Here is a 19,197-nt window from a genome sequence, read left to right as displayed (position 1 = left end):
TGGGTGGCTCTATCTCATCCAGGAATGATTCAAAATAGAACTCATCCTTAAACGATAGAAAATCCCGAACTGCGGACCCTGCTCTAATTCCATCCACTATTTTTTCACTCATGTGAGTCCAAAAGGCTCGCTTGACTATCAATTTGGAAGAGGTAGACAATTTGTCAGGAGTTTCCCACATTGAGTATAGGCCCAGGAGTGTAAACCATTTTTTAATGTGCACTAGCCACTGGATGGAGTTAAGAGAATCAAGAATCAACAGTTCTTGTAGGCCATTTCTATATTCTATAAGCTCCGGGGTGGTCCATAGCCTGACCCAGAATATTAATGGTCTTAGAATAGCAAAATGGTCTGTTCTCCTAAAGTTTAGATCGAGTTGAAGGGGTAAGAGAGGTGTACTATTTGGGACCCTTACAATGGCCCGCATAAATTTGTTATCCAGGCTCTGAAAACTTTCTTTTGCCCAAGGGCCCCATATCTCTGCTCCATATAGCACAGCAGACTGAATTTTAAATTTAAAAAGTTCTAAAACAGGGGTTACACTTTTGCTTGTGCTGGCATTCATTTTACAAATAATTGGTTTGGCATTGTGGGCATATGATATCTTGCTTTTCTCAATTTGGGCCTTCCAACTTAGTTTCGAATCGAGTACAACGCCCAAATAAGAAAAGTTTTCCACAGTGCCTAGTTTTTGACTATTCAAGGTCAAGAACCCTCTGTCTGGTATACTAGGATTTAATGACATACATTTTGTTTTGTCAGCATTAATTTCCAAACCCTTTGTCAAACAGTAACAGCTGAAGGAGTTAAGGAGTGCCTGGAGGCCCTTTTTTGTCTGAGATATGAGTATGGTATCATCTGCGAAGAGCAACGCAGGTACTCTTTCTCCATTAAGCTGCGGGGAATCATTAACACTGGCATTCAAATATTCAGGGACATCATTGATAAACAGAGAGAACAGGGTAGGGGCCAGAACGCACCCCTGACGAACCCCGCGTTCGATGGGAATATTGCGTGTCAGCTCACCATTAGGGCCCCACCTAATGTTTGCAAAATTGCCAGCATGCAACTCTACTATTTGGGCTACGAGGCATCCCGGTAAACCTACTTCTATTAAGGTTTTCCAGAGCAGACTGCGCGGGACAAGGTCAAATGCCGCTCGCAGGTCAACGAAGGCTACGTACAGATGACCTTTTTTAATGTGTACATACTTCCAGATCAAACAACAAAATCGAAAAATTTGGTCTATAGTGCTGGTCTTGCTCCTAAACCCAGCTTGGAATTTGGAGATTATATTCGAGTCATCCAGCCAGTCGTTGATCCGGAATAGCAGGTGTTTGGAATACAGTTTTTGAAGCGTATCCATAAGACTGATTGGTCTATAGTTAGAAGGTATCAGTCTATTCCCCTTTTTGAATATTAACACAACCTCCGCTGCACGCCAACTATCAGGAAAGCTGCAATTTGAAGATAAAACATTAAACAGGCGGTTGACATAACTGGCCCAGACATCAACATCGTGTTTGTATAGGTCCCCCGGTATTTTGTCTGGACCAGGAGCTTTGGTGCTTTTTAAATCATTGATCGCCCTTACTGTCTCCTCCAATGTAAAGTTAAGTGGTTCAATGGGAGGAGGGGACCATATGCTCCTGTTATTGTCACCATCATATTGTTTGTAGAGAGTTGTAAAATGGGTTACCCAGGTCATCTCGTCCAGGAACACGTCTTTCACAACTCTCCCAGCGTGCCCCTCATTTGCCACCAGCCTCCAGAAGCCAACATTATCATTCATTTTTGCAGCGGCTAACATTTCAGCCCAAATCGATTCCTCCCAGAGTTTTTTAGATGTTTTTTGGGCACGTTTGTATTCCACCCTTGCAAGTTTAACTTCTTCCTTTGACTTAGATTTAATAGCAAGCAGTAAGTTTCTTTTAGCAATCCTGCATGAGTGGTCATACCATAGTTTTCCGTGATTGGCCACTCTTGTGTTTTGTTGCTTTCTCCTTGGCATTCTTGACAGATATGTTTTTAGTTCTTTGTAGAAGACATTATGGAGCTCAATAAAATGCTCAAAGTGTTCAGGTAAGAAGGTGTGATCAGCTATATGTGCGAACGTTTGCTCAAAAAGAGAATACACCGACGCTAAGGCCTTACCATCTGCCAAAAAGCGGGGCCATTTAACTGCGCGTCTATTGTTGTTTATGTGGACATCCTCACACATACTTCCATGGGTGTTCTCAACTGTTGTTACGATGGTGTCACTAAACATATACACATCGATGTAAAGTTCCAGAGGATAGTGATCACTTTCACCCCTACTTGTCACATTTAGATCAATCAAAAAGTGCCAGATGCTAAGAGAGACAAGCACAAAGTCTAGGTTGCTATTAGCTTTAGAGAAGGTTGGTTGCTTTTGCAAGTCCGACGGGAGGCGGCCGTTGCATGCTCTAAGACCATGATCTGCAGTTAGTCTTAGTAGTTGGCCGACCAAGGTAGAGTATTTAACAAATTTTGTGGTCTCAAGCTGGGGAATTTTATACGCTTGGTCCTCATCTTCAAAAACATCATAAATGCCCGGTACAGGTTCGAAATTACAGTTTAGGTCTCCTCCCAAAATAACCGGGGTATCTCCAACTACATTTTTCAAGAGGAGATCCAAGGCTTCAAGTGTTGGTGAAACCTTGGAATGGCCTATCGGTCTATTGTAAACATTAATGATGTAGCATTAATTTCTGCTAGGAGGAGTAACCTTTAGTGCCAGAATATCAGGAGTGCCTGTATCTATAAATTCGACCTGCATGACCAGAGTGATTTTTAACCAAATGATTAGGCCCCCTGATGGTCTTCCTCTGTCAGACTGGACTGCCTTGGTTCCATAAGTTTTATATCCAACTCGATGTGGAACTTCAGTCGCCCAGGTTTCTTGTAACAGACAAATGTCACAGGTGTCAATATAGTCTGCCCAGTCGGGGTCTTTAAGGTTCTTGCCAACACCTGCGATGTTCCACGATAGAATAAGTAAGCGAGGTGATAGGCTCTGGTCATCAAAGGAAGTCTTAATTACTGGGTGATAAGATACAATGCCCAACTGTAAATTGGGCATGTCTTTCTCTAGGTCTTTGGCTTTTTCTCTAACTACAGTTTCAAATCCCCCATCCGGACCACCCCTATCTAGACTATAGCATGCTTTTCCAGCTGATGAAGACAATTCCCTTTTCTTGTGTTTTGAGTTGGGCCTACACATCCTATCCTCAATGACCTGATCATCATCATGCAGTAGTAAGACATTTGTGTGATGAGGATTGCCATTATCCATGTTACAAAAAGTATCATATAGCTTAGAAATACAGTCAGGCATAGTTCCAAGTCAATCGACAGCATCTAAACAACTGAATCTGTTGAAGGTGGGGATGCCAGACCACATATTATGATCACCCTGTCTGGCCAAGTTTGGTGTAAAGCCATGATATTGGTTGACAGTGTTCCAATTAGGGAAAGTAGGTATTTGCTTGCCTAACCATTTGAGCCTGCCTCTGCGAGGTTGTGTATTCCTTTGTCTGGGTTTGTGAGTGACAGGGCTTGGGGATTCCAGGAGACAGAATAAGTCAGCCCAGTGGTGAATGGAGAGATCTGCATCTAGATGGGCGGGAGGAGTTGCACCTGGGACCTGAATAGGACTGTGCCCGCCCCCCACAGTGCTGGCTCTACCCCCTGTGGTGCGTCTGATTTCTCTGCCCTGCACGCTGAAAGAAGAGAAGGAAGACAGTCAACAAAGTGCTCCAGGACTGTACTTGCCTTCCACAATGATGGCGCCACCTCCTGCGGGGCGTCTGATGTGCCTGCCCGGCACTGTGAAAGGAAAGGAGAAGTCTGGTAAACAGAATGCTTCAGAACTGGTTTTGACTGGGCACAGGCCCCTCTCCCCTCAGAGAACAAAGGATTTTGGGGTATAAATATTGGGACCCTGATCCCATGAAATTAGATCACTTTTGGACTTACAAGACAAAACCTCTGCTGAGGAGAAGGAACCTGAAGAAACTGAGGAGAGACTATTCCCAAGCTGAAGTGCTGCTTGGGGGGTTGGCCTGCAGTGGTTGCCTGACTACCAAAGAGAGGAGAAAGAACTTTGTGGACTTTTCTTTCAACTTGTGCAAAGATCTCCAAGGGCTTGGAAGAGAGCTTGCCCCCTGACCAAAGTCTCAGGACCAGGAGACTTCACCAGCCTTTGAGGATTGCTGCTGGAAACGCTGTTTCAGTGGCTACAGAGGCAGGGAGCTGTGACCGACTCTCACGACCGGCCCGGTGTCCTGTAGGCACCACATCAAGCAATGTCTGCCTCGGACGCAATCTCCGAACTCACCGACTCCTTCCTGACGCCGTCACCGAGCCGTTGCCTGCACCGCGACTGGTGGACACCGCGATGTGCAACGCCTCGCTACACCGACTGGTACTGGTCTGACCGACACAGTCACTGCTGCTGACTCCGAGTCCTGTAAACACACCGGAGTTGGGCACCGCCTCGCACGCTTTTCGACACACTGCCTGACTCGCACTGCTATCCGTACTGATCGGCGCCAGCTCCCGAACTCCGGCTCTGTCGCTTCACCGCAAGCTGCAAACACCGCATTGAAGCACCATCTCGCCCTGCAATGCACGTCTTGGATCCACCGACTCTGTCAATGGGCCACTGCCTGCACCGCATCGAGGGACATCGCGTCCTGCAATGCTTCCTTTCTGCACCACGGCGATCACCGGAACCGGCTCGCAATCCGTGCCGACAGCCCCAAGTAAAAGGTACTGTGACTGAGTCTGTCGACCATTTGAGTGGGCCCGTACCGAGTCAGTCTGCTGGATTTGCTAGACTCTGTTATTCTCAACAACGCTGTAGCCCGTCCAGGCTACCGACTCGCACAGAACCTTGATTTAAGCCTTTTTACCCTGAACTCTTGAAAAGTAATAGTAATGTGGATTCTTTTTGTCGTTTATTGGTCTTGTGATAACTCTAGATAAAGTATACTTATTTTTTATATAAAACCTGTGTGGTGTCCATTTGTAGTGTTGTCACTAGGTTACTGTATGTGGTCACAACTGCCTAACTTACATCACCTCTGAAATAAGCCCTGACTGCTCGCGCCACGCCGCCTAGAGGGTCAGCAGGGGTTATTTTGAGAGAGTAATTCCCTTGCCCTGACTAGAGGAGAGGGTCCCTGCTTGTCACAAGTACCTACCTGTGCCAACCAGAGAACCCCAATTCTAACACAATTGTAACACCAAATATGTTGTATACAGACTTGAATGCACATGCAAGAAATACTATGTAGGATGCACCATTAGAGCTCTCAAAGAACACATCTTGGAACACGTCAGAGCAATGAGGAATGGAGATGCCAGGTACCCGATGGCCTCACATATAGCCACATGCACTACACAAGGACCAACCAAAAAACTGTTCTTTTTTGGTATGGATGTGACTGACCCGAGTGTGAGAGGTGGTAACCGTGAATTGAGACTCAGAAGATTGGAAGCAACCTGGATAATGCGTCTCCAATCTGTAAGACATGGCCTCAACATTGACCATAAACTGCAATACTTCTTGGGATCCTAAATCATCGACTTTGTATTCTGTCGAACTTTACCCAATTTCGCCTGAACCCCGTCTCATGCATAGAAGAGGTGACCACACATAGCATTACCTCCTAGCTCTATGTTGTCCCTATACATTCGGTTCCTTTGCAGATTTATTAGGCAGTAATTTCAATGAATAATATGCTTTTTGCATGTTATAATTCTGCCTGGTTCCATGGGCTATAGTCATGTTCATGCACCAATGATGCACATCACTTACAGCTTGACCCAGTAACGTTGTCATTATTTTTCGTATGATTATTTGTACATATCAGATACTTTATTGCCGTCAGACATCTGTTCATTCCTTTGTCACTCCCTGTCTCTAATCTCTCTTTTGTCTCCACTTTCTTTACTCTTCAAATGTATTCCTTTTCATTTTCGTTTTTTCAATACCACTTTATTTATCCAGCCCCGTGTTTCTCCTTTCGGATATAATTTATTCCAGTCCATCACTCCTTCCACCCGGAATTGTTGCACCATCTAAGCATAGCACACACTGTCGGCCTAAGGTGCGTGCTCTTTTCTCGTGATCACATTTAGCTTGAAATACTTATTTTAAAACACTTCCGGTTCTCGGCCACACAAGAACGTTTTACGTTCAGTTCTACATGTGGTGGATGCATAGTTCGTTTTTCCGCCCGGAATCTTTGATGTCCATCGCCCACAACGGTTCGCGTTCTAGTTGTTTTTGTGGTGGATGCCTATTTAGCATTTCCGCCCGGCGTCGTTTGTGTCCATTATCCGGAACAAGAGACGCTTGATACACACACCGCTACGGGAGCCCAGGTAAGCTGTTTCGTTTGAGATGGCCGCTCCACAGTATGCCCGTCGGAGACTTGGTTTTGATGTCTCCCCACATTTCCCCCCTTTTCATTTAGATCTCCCCAGCAGTCGGATGTACCCGTCCTTTTGGCTACATTTAGTTTAACTACTCGTTGTATCAACACCAGACCGCGACCGGGTTGGAATTATCACCGGTCTAGTGGTGAGTACACAACCTCTCTGATCACGGGTTTTCTCTCATTCTCGCATTTTGTACTTACTGATCCGGTACTTTCTCATTATACCCGATACAGAACTACCCAATCTCTTCTCCGTAGTAACAGGTACGATCGGCACAGTTTATCTATTTCTATTTTCAGTATACCTGACACGCATGTTTTAGCCAGTTTAGGATTACATTGCCCACATGATCCTCTATTACTTTCTCTGGCACACTTTTCTTTGCAATTTTCCTTTATTTTCAATCTCGCTTCATGCACTCGTTAATACCAGTATTTATCGTGTTATATTACACATATGTTTTTTTAAGAAGAGCTCCTACGGTATAACCGTCCGTTGTGATGTAATATCATGCTGTCCTAGATAACTTTCTCTTAGAAACTGGGGGCAATGCTGGTTCTTCATCAGACCGCCGTTAACATTATGTGGATAAGGCTCAAATTTCAGTAGTGTGGGGATTACCTTCTGCCTACCAGACATTTCGTATTCCCACCATTAGACCATGTAATATCATGCTGTCCTAGATCATTTTCTCTTAGAAATTGGGGGCAATGTTTGTTCTTCATCAGACCGCCGTTAACATTATTTGGATTAAGCTCAAATTTCGGTAGTGTTGGGCTTAACCTTCTGCCTACTAGATATTTCGTATTACCACCTTTAGACCATTTACCTCCATCCTATGATTGTCTTATTTACGTTCTCTTAACTTCCAGGAACTTGCATGTCCTATGAGCTAATCAGATCTTTCATTTAATCATTTCTATCAGTGTTAGGGGAACATGTCACTTATTGTATAATGTTAAGCCTGTAGTGTCCAACAAGGGGTGCTATGTAGCTTGGTTTTTTCTCACCCGTTTTCTGTTTGTAATTTATGCATAGCAATTATTTCACATCTGAACTGTATTGTTTACGTCATTTTATTTTGACCTCGCTATATATGTGATACAATTTTGTCCTCGTTTAGACTACGCAGAACCCACATTTAAGAATTACAGTGGTTTCCGCTTGTCAATATACATTGCGCCACCCACCGTTTCGACTCGTGATTTTGGATAATTAGTCACAATCCACAGACACTTTATTTTATGGTTAATTCTGTGCTATAAATGTCACATCATTGATGTACGTTCGCACTTAGGGTTTCCACAATAGCATTGCTGGTTCTGATTTTTTCACTACATTCACTAAATTAATGTGTTTTTGTATTTCTTTGGCCATCTACTTTTGTCTGTTTTTTAGTTTGTTCCATTTTATGCCCTTCCCAGCCCTGAAGAGTCACATCTTGACATGGGGCGACGAAACACGTGTCGGCAGATTTGTTTTTCTGTTGTACTGATCGAGTTGAAATATATTCCATCCCACATGAAACAATGGATGTCGGCCTCCGTCATTTCTAATATGAACAGTGGTTAATACGTTTGGTTTAACAGTTAACCCTTATTACACTATATACGTGTGCACAAGACTTTGAGCATTACGGTATAATCCTAGCTAATTTACCGAAATTATAATTTTGAAGCCTGTGTTTTAATCCCAGCATCTGGTCTTGGCTAGGAAGTCGTATGATTCTGAGCGTATTTTTTTCTCTCTGCTTCTAAAATTGTACATATTCATAATTGTGGGGAAAAAAATTAAGAATGTATTTAAAAGTGACCAATGTACTACTTTGCCAAATATATTTCCCCAAACACTGAAAAATGCAGTCCTCGTTTCTGTTATCTGACCCCTGTGCCCCCCTCCTGCCCCACATGCCCCATACCTTCTGTTTCATGTACAGATCTCCTGTTAGGGTGGGCCTGTTACAATTCAAATACTGTGTGTACCGTCGAGCCACTGTTTAGCGGACCTCCGCGAGTTCTATATATTATATATAAATTTCAATATATATAAAAGGTGTACTCCAGACCACTTTTTTACTACTTATAAAAGATATAGGAAGAATACGATGATAAGACATTATCAACAAAAAAGCAAACACCCGCACACATCTGACAAAAAGGAATGTGTTCATAAAATGTCAGACACAAAGCAAACATGCTCCCTTCTTGCTTACCGCCCTTTTCTCAATTAACTGAAAGGCAAAAGTGAACGCATTTATCTATTTGGTTCCATTCTAGGTCTCCATTTACCTTGACACAACAATGTGGATGGAGATACCTCACTTTTAAAATTAACAATGTTCTCTATCTCTCAACAGGTCGATCCACCACTGCACCTGCACAGACGATGGAAACTGAATAGAGTTCCTCTCCCCCAGAGGACAAAGCCCTCTGTGATGACAATGCTCCTTAAGAGATGGACGTGGATGATAGTCCTGGACCATATGTCCAGCCTGCACAGATGACAACAGTGGGGCTCACTGTGCCCACTACAACACCTTCCACCACCACTGCAAAATCCGAGCCAACCACTGCCCCTCCCCTCCTGTGCACCTAGCACAGTAAGTACCATCCTGTGCATTCCAGTCCTGGATTCTTCGATGGCTAATACTACCCCAGTCACGGAGGCGCCAGGATCCAGGGGAGGGTACAGTCTGCACCAAGGGCACAGGCCCATGAGAGTAGGCGTAGTTGGAGGGTAAATGTGGACCCGCAGAGTGAGACCATTGAGACCACAGTCAACCAGGCTGCCATCACCTAAGTCCTGGGAGTCTATCATGACTCTCAAAGTGTCAGGGGCCAGGTATTGGCGGAAATCCGGGAAATGAATGAACTGCTCAGAGACACATATCAGGAGGGTGCTGACTTCCACACTGAGGTAGCTGGAATCCACACTGAGGTGGCCGGCATCCACAATGAGGTGGCTGGCATCGACTCCAAGGTGGTCAGCATCGGCACCAAGGTGGCCTCCCTAGTTGGGGTGCTCCGGGACATTCATGCCACCCTCTGCAAGGCTTTTCCACCTGCCTCTACCCCTTCCTGTGGTTCAAGTAAATCCCTACCATCAACATCTGCCACAGCCACAGGAAGGGAGGCCTGCTAGTGCCCCCGTCTCTGTAGCTCCAGATCCCCCCTTAGGCAAAAAGAGGGGACATTCACCCAAAAACCAAGGAGCTCAGGATGGCAAGATGCCCACCACTGCCAGTAAGAGACCTCAATCCAAATGTCCTCCTATATGTGCTACACATTCACTTTGTTGGAGTATTCCTTCCCACTTTTTCCACATCTCATGGGAGGAGTATGTTGGACTGCGGACTCATGATGTTTTGAATGCTACTACAATGGTTTCATCCACCGTGACTGAAGACTTCACTTATTGTTTGCACTGTTAAATTTGATGTTGTTTTTTTGACATTGTTCACTTCATTAAAAACACACTCCACCAAAGCATTGTTTGCTGTTGTAAGTCTCATATATAATAATGTGAATGTACTACCAGGTGAACTTTGAAATGTCAAAACTAGGGACGTCTGGAAGCATGGATGTGTTGTATGTGAACAATGTTCAACTCAGGATCACTATCATGTCACAACAACACAACATCCTTATTCCATTGTTCAAATCAGAGGCTGACATGACTCCGTTATTCTGGGTCAGTGATAGCATAAAATAATTGCAGACTTTCACAACATGGAAGGAAGGGATACATCTGACAACATCCTGCACAATAGGCAAAAATAACCTAGGTCTACATCATCAGCTGCAGCCATACTGCCTACCTCACAAAAGGAATCCTACATCAAATAAAGAAAAAACTGTCACATGTCAGTACAACAGTTTCTGACAACAGGGTGATTTCAAACCAGTGTTTCTTGCATGTGGTGAAATGTCACTGTGCTTAATTTGTAAAATATTAGGTGCCAGGGCTCTGACCAGGAGGCCACTGCAGCTTGCACCACCCATCGCCCTTGTCATCGCTGCCAAAACAACTACTAACCAGCTCTCTTGCATGTAAATGCAACAGTTCAGATTATTCCAGGTCCCCAAAAGCTAAAGCAATGACTATGGAGGCAGGTATTCGAAATTTTAATGTACATTGTAGTCCTAAACTACCGTTGTTCTGCTCATCTTTAAATTAGATGAACAGCGCCACCATGTGGTGGAATGTTTTACGTATGGTGTTGACAATTAGGTGCCAGTGCGAGCACTGGACACCAATTAAGTGCCGGTGCGGAGCACCGGAAAGCCCCAGCTCGAATTAAGCACTGACTGTCACAAACAAATGACAGTGATGTGCTACATCTAGTTCATAAACAATGAGGAATCAGCCAATGTGAAGACGGTATAGCATGAATTTGGCACACCACAACATTGTGCTGGATCACATGATGGCACACATATTGCATTAGGACCAAAGCACCACAAGGAAAAAGTCCAACGGAAGCCAGGTAACTTCCATCCTATCACTGTGCAAGCTGTCTTGGTATCAGCTTTGTACACCCAAACTCTGTGGTAGACATTCCTGGGAACAATCCATGTCCACTTCATACGTCTGATCAGCATCAAATACCTGCTAATGTCACAACTCTGAAAGGTATGTCCAAATGAAGATGCCATGGTGAAAGTATCTAAATCAGACCAACACAGAGAGATTAGCTAAGGAAACATACATATGACACACATCACATTGCCAACTTCTAGGGTACACAGTCCAAAACAACATTTACAGCTGACCAACACTCCACATGCAATACAAACATATTTCCCCAGATATTGCCAGACCCATATATCCCCAGTATGTATCATTAATATTCTCCTCACAGCATCACTACAAGAGCTACAAGACTAGTCAAAGTCATCACATCTCACACCATACATACACTCGGGAGAATGAGTTCTGGATGAGATCCTGATGCAAGTCATGCTCCTTCCTCTTCACCACTATTATCATCATCATTTGACTTTCCCGGGTCCCCACCTGGTGATTCTTCATGGCCTGCATCCTCTGCAATATTAGGTATTTTCCGTCGCAGGGCAATGTTGTGGAGTATGCAGCAGGCCACAGTGATTTTACACACCTTCCTGTGTGAGTTGAGGGCTCCCCAATTCTGCTCCAGACATTTGAATCTGGCTTTCAGGAGCCCAAAAGCCCGCTCCACTGGCCATCGTGTTCTTCCTTTTGCCTCATTGAAGTGAACTTCCCCAGGCGTTGTAGGATTTCTCAGTGGGACAATAACCATTGCTGTTTGGGATATGCTGAGTTTCCTAGATAGAAGACAGTCAGAAGGGCAACATTTAGTTACACATTTTCAGATCATACTACCTGACATTTCCCACAAAAAGTTAGGACAAATCACACTTACCTACAAGCCAGGCCCTCTATGGTAGTAGTTGTGACATCAACTCAAATGGAGTATGGTGCTGTTCCACAGTACGAAGGCATCATGGGCAGTTCTTGGAAACAGGGCACAGATGTTTGAGATGTACAAATCCACAAGACACACAAATTGCACACTGATAGAATGATAGTGCTTCCTGTTCAGGTAGACTTGCACCCTGCCATGTGGTGGTACTATGCCAACATGGGTGCCATCAAGAGATTCAAATACATGTGGGATGTGTCCAAATTGTTCAAAATCCGCTTTCACGGTGGCTAAATCCTCATTTCTGGGGAACTTGATGGTGCTTCTTATGTATCTCAACACTGCGTTAAGCATCTTTGTGAGGACACATCTGAACACCAGTTGTGACATTCCACCAGAAATAGAAGCAGTGAATTGAAGTGAGGCTGTGGCCAAAACATTCAAAACTGACATGAGTTTCATTGAGGTGAGGTAGGAAGTTATACGCCAACTGATGACGTAGATCCATGATTGGTTGCCTATTTAAATGGAATATGTTGTTCTTCCATGGTGTGTAGGTCTGGAAATGGGCGGTACACAGATGGCTGGCGTCTCCTCCCTCTCCCAACGTACCTATATAAGGAGTAAGACAAAAGCTGTATTATGGTCACAGTGTACAGAGAAACATATGTGAAGCGTAAGGCTAAAGTCATTTGCCTGAACATCAATGCTTCATGAAGCTTTACACATTTTACATCATCATTGCCAGATCTTGAACATCTGCCTTTCATCCCCAAACTGGCCTTCACAGGTCTGTAACAGAACTGTGCAAATCATCAAATCAAAGGCTTTAAATTGCTACTATAGTGAGGGTAGCATTACATGCATTACTGCCAATTGAGTGCTGCACACATTTTACCTATTTGAATAGTAAAGCACTACACAGATGAGGTTCCGTACTGGACATGACATGGGAAGGGACCATTACCAATGTTAACATGTTTGTCCTCATTTGTGGTGGTTGTGAGGCACTTAACCGCCACAAATACAGCCTCAGCAAACACTAAAATACTGTCAACAATACTGTCAATACAATTGCAGAAATGGCGGAAGCCTGACCTCACATATTGGACAAATGCGACCTTCTGACTGTGGCCGTCGTTGACTGCACATTAGACGGTTGAGTCATAGGCGGTGGACACAGCCATAGGCAAACTTTGGGGAATGTGACAACCGCCACCCAATGGCTGTGTGCGTCTACGCTCATGAGCGCGTACGCGGCATACATAGATGCCACGATTTGAAGACAAACTCAATTGCCTACTGACACTGCTGGAATCAACACCTCTTTAATGTCAGCTGCTGTTTGCCACCTCTTGGAGCAATCATAGCAGGCCAAGCAGATAAGAGGACCACTGCATTCACTCCAGACGAGCTGGAGACACTGGTTGGAGAGGTCCTTCCCCTGTATGCTCAGCTCTAGGGTTCACCAGAGGAGCAGATGACATGATGTTTGAAGAAATATGAAAGTTCATCCTTACTATGTCCATATTCTACTATGTGCCTCAAAGACACATTTCTTAGGAAGTGTTATCACTACTTAGGTCAATATTGTGATGGATTATGGTGCTCTGTACTTTGTTGACAAATCAAATCCACATTGATTTGTGAGTAGCCCTATTTCCTATAAACACAAAAAGAAGTAAGGGGAGCACAAATCGCAAATTTTAAGTACATATGAAGTTAGGCCTGGAGCACATTCACGTTGTAAAAACTGCCCTCACCCACAACAAGTTGTGGCATGCTTCATCATAGGGCTGCTACTAAACACCTCAGCAAAGACCAACGCTAGAGGCGGAGCAATAGGGAGGGGTAGACAATACAAAAAATTACAAACAAGAAAATAAAAGGATCCTAAATAAGTGCAGACGAATAGTGTTAAAACTGACTAAGAGATATCGTCATAACAATTTTATTCCTTGATTCTTTTGTCAGAAGTCAAAAAGGGTTGAGAAGATACCCTCAGATGGTGGTGGCGTGAGTGATTTATGCACTCTCCACCCCTCCGTTCTGCATAGAGGTCAACATGTTTCTGCCGGATTCAGTCTATTTACCGGCATTCATCAGGACAAACAAGATCCCTATGCTTCTCTTCTTGTTGTCATAAATCCCCCTGGTATTTCCACTGTACTAGGAATTACTCCACCTGTATGTCTGGTGCAGTCCAGTACACTTACTCATCAATTATATCTGTAAGTGGAAAGAACAGAAAGAGCGAGAACAATCTGTACAGTGGCACACCTACAAACACATGAATAAATAATAAATACAAGTGAAGGACACGTGCGCACAGTAATTACTTAATAAAAACAACCTATTAGGTGCGACTAGGGTGTTATATAAATCATAAATAATACACCGTTATAAATGGGCAAACAATGGCCCTATCTATTTTATCCAGAACACTCAATGTGAATGTCTAATATCCAAACATAATGTGCTTTCATATCATAGCTCTAGTGAACACATCTGTCAAGACTTGGTGTGATGGCACAATGTGCCTCACACCGTACTCCTGTTTTAGGCGTATCCTTAAGTGTGCTTACAGGAACATACATATATCTCCACTCGGCACACCTTACCGAGTTTATTGAGATGAGCGCTAGAATAGGCATGGGAGTAGAGGGCGACCCCCTGTAGTCACACTCTGTGAGGAGAAATGGAAGTCAGGTAAGTATTAGTAAATGCAGAGTATGCACACTCAGGATAAACACGTCCACCACCAGATGCCAGTGTGTAATGGTGTTGGTGCTGAATGGTAAATGAGTTAAGCCAATCGCCCCTACTGTTCACACTGCCGGCACCGAGGTAGACTGCTTGTTACCCCGGCGTGGTCCATGTGCTCACAACAATCCGCATTCAGAGAAACTCCCTAAATCCTCCTTTCTACGGCAAGGGTGGTCAGCCGCCACCTAATCGGTCTCTCCTGGTGCCACGTAGATACACAAGTAAATAGAGGACCAGTATTCAGAAGTAAAGGATTGCTTCCATTCATGTGGGAAGTGGATGATGTCAGTGTGGCCTATAACGCCATATGCAGGGACGCCGCGACTAGAGCGGTAACCTGCGCTGTGCTTAGTTAATGTTGTCTCAATTGCACAAAGTCATGGCTCATGTTGATTATTGTCAAATCTGTTACTAAAAGGGAAAACATTACTAATGTCAATAAGCGACACCTGAATACCGGTGTTATGGGTATGGGCATGTAATCTATTCTGTATTGTTAGCGTGTATTTAAAGTGAGGCAGATGTGTTTCCTCTAAAAGAATTTTGAATACAAATCTTTGTTGTTCCTGAGTGAACAGAGTCAAAACCCCTCATATACATAGTTGGAACCCTCTTAGGAACAAGAGTATTCCTTATAGTGAAGTCTATAGATAAAGAGCTCACTATTAAAGACATTCCATATTGTAAGGAGTAGTGGCTAATGGATAGTCATGACTTCATCCAAACTTAATGTGTTGAAAAAGGCAGAGTAGTAAACGGTCAAGAAAATGCTATTAAAAATAATCATGGTAGCTGAACAGACTGGTACATGCTGAGAGCTAGAGACTCACACTACGCGAAAAAGGAGCTAAACAGGGGTCTTAAAATCAGTAGATTAACAGGTAAACCTGGACGGCCCTGGTAATAGAGGCCAGAAAAGCCTCAATCAACTGCAATAAGACTATAGTTTCCTGTGACCTGCCTAAGGTAGTCCATGGAATGTCGTCATTGAGCCCTGTCTCATGATTACGAATCCTGTAGACCCACTTCTGTTCACGTATGAACAGGGTCCGGGAGGGGTCCCTGGTGTTTGATAAGATGTAAGGTTTATCCAAAACAGTCCAGTAAATGTCTTCAACAGTGTGTCCCTTCTCAGCATAATATAATGTGAGGTGTGTAGTGGTCCTTGCACAGCAGATGTTGCTCCTGTGCTCATTATTTGCACTTTAACCTTTCTGGAAGTCATACCCACGTAGATAAGGCCACATGGGCTCCTGATCATATAAATGACATTCGTGGAATTGCAGTTAGTGTGCACTCGCTGTTCCCATGGGTAACTGAGGCCCACATCTAAACATTTGCTGTTAGTGGTCAGTCTGCAAACGTCACACGAGCCACACCCCGTGTGCCCTGTGACAGGTGGAAAGTCCCAAGCAGCCTCAGGGATTTTTGGTGGAAACTTCCAAACTGTAGCAGTCCATTTTTATCTGTGGGTTTATAGTAGACCTGGTGGATAATTTCCCTTCATGGGGAAAAATAACCAGGTCCAGAAATGGGAGGCCCTCCTTGGTTGTGGTAGTGGAGAAGTGTATCAAGGTGTTGTGTGTGTTCAGCCATAGCATGAAGTCTGTCATGGATTGTTCATCCTTTTGCCATATGAGGAAGACATCATCTATGAAGCATTTCCAGACACAGATGTTTCGTGTCCATGGGTTACCAGAATCAAAGATGTGTTTCTGCTAAAAGGCTGCAACATACAGTCTCACTAGGCTCGGCACAAACGCACTACCCATTGATGTGGTTTGTAAGTAGTGAGTGCCCCCGTACTCAAAGAAAATTCTTTGTGAGTGCTATCCCAGCCGGATGTAAAATAAAGGGCCTAGGGGTACAGTACTACCAGTCCTGTTCAAACAGTATCTCCTCCACAACCTGCAGTGTTTCCAGCTGAGGGATATTTGTCTACAGGGATTCTATATCTAACGCCACCAGGTATTCCTCGTCCGGGTTAAAGTGTCTAAAACCACCAGGTATTTCTCATGCGGGTTAAAGTCCATGTCACTAAGGAGGTTAAGAACCTCGGTGGTGTTGTTGTAATTCTATCTAGGACCCTAATTCGATGTTCCTGATTTATGCCCTTATGTGGTTATAATAAATAATATCCTTATAAAGGCATAAGAATCATATCCATATTTAGTCGTAGCCCATGCAGTCCAAATTAAGCAAGGCTACTTCCCCAGGCTCCTAGAGAGTACAACGAGTTCTCTAAACAAACCAAACCTCCAGCAACCTGGGAATTCCCCATGCTTTTGTTTTGATTTGTCCTCGAACTCCTGTGAGCACTGTAAGAACGGCCACTTCTTAGTGACATCTTTATTGACGTCTTATGTCCAACCTTACGTCAAACCCGGCACCTTTCAGGTATAAGGAGCAGAGCGGCTATCTACTTGCCCGAGAGCCCAGCTGATGCGAGAGCCCACGGATGCCGCCCCTCCCTTTTGACGCACTGAGAGAGACGCTGTCTTTTCTCCTGCCGAGAAATCCAGCTCCGGTGTTTCCAGCCGCCCTCGCGGGTTGCTGGGATATCGAGTCCTGAGAGAGAGATACCAGACCTCCTGCATTCTATTACCAAGGTACGGAGCTGACTAAACCCTTAAGAGAATTCTTGACTCAGATTCTTGGCAAAACCAACTTAACTTAAACTGCTACTTACTTACTCCTTCCCACGTATTAGGCTTAGGTCAGGTACACCAGGGTAGGCGTATTTAGAAGCACCAGTTGAGTACGTTAGTCAATGTATATATGTATGTATATATTTTATCCATTTTAAAGTATCATATGGCTAAGAAACCATATCAATGCTTTTACAGTATTATTTCATAATACTCCTTTTACTGTACGCACTTTACTTTATACTAAGTATTGCAATTGTGGCAATTCATTTCTCTTGCATGAGAAAGAAGACTGCTCAATAAATAACACCTTTTATTGAAAACGCCCGTCTCTCTATTCTCTGCACTCTGGTGAAACTAAGTATGCACGATTGACTGAGTAAAATAGCTGTCTATTGTTTTCACACGACTCTAGAGATACACTCTTATTCTGAGGGAGCAAAGTTGTCATGTTTTATGGTTGTCAGAAACTAATCCCTTCTTGTCTAATCAGGAAAGTTAACTCCTTCTTGAACATTCGAGAAAGTTTCTAGTGACCTCTGAACTAGCTGGCAAAACTAATTAAGTCTAATATAGTCAGTAGAGACCTAGCCGACCTCAGTCCTACGTCTACACTGCTGTTTATATTATTCCAATGCGCAGAGCCTATTGGGAATATAGGAACTACACTACATGGCGCCCAATGTGGGGCAAGGCGATAATCTAACGCAAGACACTAGAGTAACTCGGTCGTGCTTTTTCACACAGAACCCTTTTTCCCGTAATTACTCCAAAAGACGTCTGGAGTGGGTAAAAGGTTAAAATCTGCCGGAACTTAGTAGGAAGAGATTTCTATGTATAGTTTTTTGGTTTAGTCAACGTTGAAGGATACAGTGTTCCAAAATATTGTGCACCTAATCTTTGTTTCCTTGAAACTTGATCTGCAACAAAAAAACTTTCTGTCAGTGAAATGCCTGACGGAGACAAAGAAAGAGATGCTACAGCGTCTCAACAGTTGTTGGATGACACGAATATCCAACAGAATGACCCGAATGCTATTTACATTCCGGCAAATATAAGAAGAACTATAACTATTAAACTTATAGAAAATGGACTGACATCACGAGGTGGTACAGTCATATTCGTGGTAGAGGCCCATGAATATCGGCAGACAGAGGTATTCTACTCATGGATACACTTTCCAGCAGCAAATGCTGTGACACACGACTTCCACTATTACAAAATAGAGGAACCTCCGGATGAATACACTCCTTTCGAGGAGGTTGAAATCCCATTAAATTACCCAGAGCACCTGCTCTGGTTTAAAGGCGCCCTAAAACATAAAAATCACATCACCAGGCTCGGTCTACTAGGTAGACCAGGAGCAACGTGGCCGGTTCTAGCCAGCTACACACCTCACCCAGACATTGATAAAATGTCAGACCAGGAACTATTAGCTCAGCTAAAAATACTAATTAAAATACATAGACAATTGGTCCAATATGTAATGCGGACTTCAACAGTCCAACCAGCAATTAACATTCCACAGCTGACCCCTCATCAGGGGAACACAAACAAAATTACACCACAGAACATACAATCATGTCTTGGTAAAACACCCGCAAAACGGGAACAAATTCCATTCTGGTTAGCACAAAAAATCACTCAAATAGAGGCAGTATTTCCTGATACTACACCTACTGAGAAACACAGAATTCTGACTATCTGTCTTCCAATGGGGATCGCACCACATGTGGAGGACTGTGATACTTGGGGCACAGTCTTTGCTTCCATTTACACAAAAACACATGGTGTTCCGTCTATGGCGGTAATACCAGATGTGCTAAGACAGATTCAAAATGAATACAGTCCAGAACCTGCTTTAACTCTAGGTATGAAATTACTGAAAGACTTCAAGCAGGTCTCGGCTAT

At 43.8% G+C, this 19,197-nt stretch overlaps 1 long non-coding RNA gene across 1 annotated transcript in view; it reads left to right on the top strand.

Annotated features, from left to right (window-relative positions):
* Positions 1-9,889, top strand: part of LOC144753425 (uncharacterized) — a 31,207-nt gene extending 21,318 nt beyond the window's left edge. Inside the window, exon 3 of the long non-coding RNA XR_013594355.1 lies at positions 8,828-9,889. This is a non-coding gene — a long non-coding RNA (uncharacterized LOC144753425). The remainder of the gene's footprint in view (positions 1-8,827) is intronic.
* The last annotated feature ends 9,308 nt before the right edge of the window (positions 9,890-19,197 follow it).

This window comes from Lissotriton helveticus, chromosome 5_1 (assembly GCF_964261635.1).
Source record: "Lissotriton helveticus chromosome 5_1, aLisHel1.1, whole genome shotgun sequence".
Lineage (NCBI taxonomy): Eukaryota > Metazoa > Chordata > Amphibia > Caudata > Salamandridae > Lissotriton > Lissotriton helveticus.
Note: the sequence above shows the minus strand (reverse complement) of the source record. Positions and strands in the feature narration are given on the sequence as shown.